The sequence below is a fragment of the Octodon degus genome, unplaced genomic scaffold, assembly GCF_000260255.1.
Source record: "Octodon degus isolate 3935 unplaced genomic scaffold, OctDeg1.0 scaffold00133, whole genome shotgun sequence".
NCBI lineage: Eukaryota > Metazoa > Chordata > Mammalia > Rodentia > Octodontidae > Octodon > Octodon degus.
This window is the reverse complement of record NW_004524709.1, coordinates 1083209-1086298: the sequence shown is the minus strand read 5'-3', so window position 1 is coordinate 1086298 and position 3090 is coordinate 1083209. Positions and strand designations below refer to the sequence as shown.

The 3090-nt window shown below is 38.2% G+C and overlaps 1 pseudogene; it reads left to right on the top strand.

Annotated features, from left to right (window-relative positions):
* The first annotated feature begins 1783 nt into the window (after positions 1 to 1783).
* On the top strand, positions 1784 to 2344 carry LOC111812640 (annotated as a pseudogene).
* Positions 2345 to 3090: the final 746 nt, after the last annotated feature.

Sequence of the window (3090 nt, the reverse complement as noted above, 5' to 3'; positions counted from 1 at the left end):
CCGCCGGCCCTTCACCAAATTTTTGATCATGCCTCATTAAGACACTCACAGAAGAAAAGTTCCAGAACTGCTTCAGAATGAGGCAAGAATGATGAGGTAAGTGTGTTTGAAGCAAGGAGGAGTATTTTGAGGGGGGCTAATGACCATAGATATTATACTTTAATTTTCAAGGTGATATTACATTTATGCTAAATTCTCAGTTTGAAAGGAATTCATTTGAAACTGTTTACTGAGGTCATTAGTATGTGCTGTGGATCATTTAAGGTGAAATATTTTATATCCTATTTGTTCATGAATAATGTAAAGAAGAAAATAACATTCAAACACAACAAAACACCACGGAATGGCAATGAAATAAATCCTTAATTCTGGTCATTCATCTTATAAATTTGAAAATACAGGTCAGGCTAAACAAATTAATTAGCATCAAAATGAGGTTAGTAGGTTGCAATAAAAATTTAAAAAATAATTTGAAGGTACTTGTAAAAGGTTTTTAGAACAGGGGCTGGGAACATAGCTCAGAAGACTAAGCACCTGCCTGGCAAATGCAAGGAATCGGGTTTGATAGCTGAAACCATTTACTGTGTTGGCCCTGGCTGCTGACCTGGCCACTGAAACTGGGAGTGGTGGTGCATGTCTGTAAGGGAGGCTGAGACAGGAGGATCACTACAAGTCTGAGCTGTGCAGCAAGACCCTATGCCAAATAAATAAATAAATAAGGTTTTGAGAACAGGTAGAAAATACAAAGTGAGTGAAGAATTGTAAGTTACCAAAATGAGACTTCTCAGATCCAGTTAAACTCAGACATAAAAGAAAAGAATGGCTAAGTCCTTAGCCATCAAGAAGTGAAATATCAAACTACATTTGGATTCCATCTCACGCCAGTCAGAATGTTATCATTAAAAATATACAAAACAATAAATACTGGCCAGGCTGCTATGAAGAAGGGACCCTTACACAATGTTAATGGGAGTTAAAAGTAGAACAACTAAGGGGACTGGTGACATAGCTCAGTGGACTGAAATGCCTGCCTAGGCAAGTTTAGGCAAGCTCAGGGATCATGGTTTGATCGCCCACACCACCTGCCATGCCAGCCCCACACCCTGGGTGGTCTGAGCTGGCCAGAGTCTGGGTGAGGTGGCGTAATCCCAGCTCTTAGGAGGCTGAGAGCTGGAGGATCACTAGGAGTCTGGTCTGTGTAGTGAGACCCTATAACAACCGAACACATTTTTAAAAAAGTAGAATGACTAAGATGGAAATGAACATAGAGATTCCTCAAAAACATAAAAATAGAGGTAACATTTGATTTAGTTATTGCTCCATGGTGTAATCTCAAAGGAATTAAAGTCAACATAAGGAAGTATCTGTATACTAGTGGTACTATGGTATAATTCATAGGAACTAAACTATGTAAATAGCCTAGGTACCTTTCAATAGATGAATGGATAAAAGAAGATATATGTACACAGTGAACTATTTTCAACTATTAAGAAAAAGAAACTAATATTATTTACAGGAAATTGATTGGAGATGATCGTGGTAAGTTAAATAACTAGACTTAATCATCTATTGAATGTTTTCCTTCATCTGTGCAATGTAAGAAAAAAAACAGATGGCATGGAGGTAGAAGGGAAACTAATAGGCAGGAAAGGCAATGGGATGAGGAAACAAAGGTCTAGAGATGAAAGCAATGTAATAGTTTCATATGCATATAAGAATACTGCGATTCTGGAAGATAAAGTCAGCAGCGTGAACATGGGGAAACAAAAGAAAGTATGTGACCATGAAGCAAATGCTTGGTCTCAGAGATGAACAACTCAAAGAAAAGGGTAGATTAAAACCTAAAAAGAAAGAAAAGAAAGATCCCAGTTCTCTAAAGGAAAGAGAAGCTCCCCAACATCCTTCCTACTTGTCCTTCCAGTATAATACACAGCTGGGCCCACCTTATCATATCCTGGTTGACACCAACTTTATCAACTTTTCCATCAAAGCCTAATTGGACTTGACACAATTGATGATGGACTGTCTGTAGGCCAAGTGTATCCCTTGTATAACTGATTGTGTAGTGGTAGAAACTGAGAAATTGGGACAGGAGTATTGAGTGACCCTAAGGATTGTCAAGGATCCATGGTTTGAACAATTACCTTGCACAAATAAAGGGACCTGTGCAGACAACTGATTAGTGCAGAGAGTAACTCAGCACCAGTGTTACATTGTGGCCACAGTTGACCTGGACCTTAAATGGAGAATCCAGAAGATCCCTTGAGTTCCTATCATGTACATTTGTAATCACAGATACATCATTGAATGGATGCCAGATGATTGTGGAGCCCCTCTGTTCTGATTCTTACAAGACAAAGTTCATCTGCCTCCTTCCAACCAACTTTTTGTTTTCAGTTCATTCAGCATGCTATAGCATGATTTATTCACTCACTTGCTATATTATCTGCTGAATATGGTTAAATGAATTCACTCTTTGGTGCTTTCTGAAAGAAAAAGGATTATTGCAGAAATGAAACCACAATTCTGTTTACCTTACACAAAAATGGCGAGGTTCATGGGCTTGCTCTCAGTAACCAAAACATGAGCTAATAGAGAAAAACAAAGTGTTGCAGGTCTCAAATATCTAACTCTGATACAAAGCAAGAACAACAACAAAAATCGACATTAAAAATAAAAGCCTTGGAATGGGATGGGTTCAAGTCCAAATTTTGGCTCTGCCATGGGACATTGGACAAGTTTTGAAAATGTGTCAAATCTCTTCTTTTGGATTATGCTAAAGCTGGCCACCTAACATGCATTTAGAAGAGTATTTTCTGCTTCCATCCTCTGGAAGAAATTGTAAAGAATTGGTACAATTTCATAAATGTTTGCTATAATTTTCCAGTAAACCCATGTGAGGCTGGTGTTCTCGTTTTGAGGAAGGTTATTATTGATACAATTTTGAGGAAGGTTATTATTGATACAATTGCGTTAACAGGTGAGTGCCTACCTAGATTGTCTACTGCTCTTGGATGATTTTGGCTAATTATGTGGCTCAAGGAATTGGCCTCTTCATCAAGGTTACCAAGTTTGTGAACACAGAGTAGT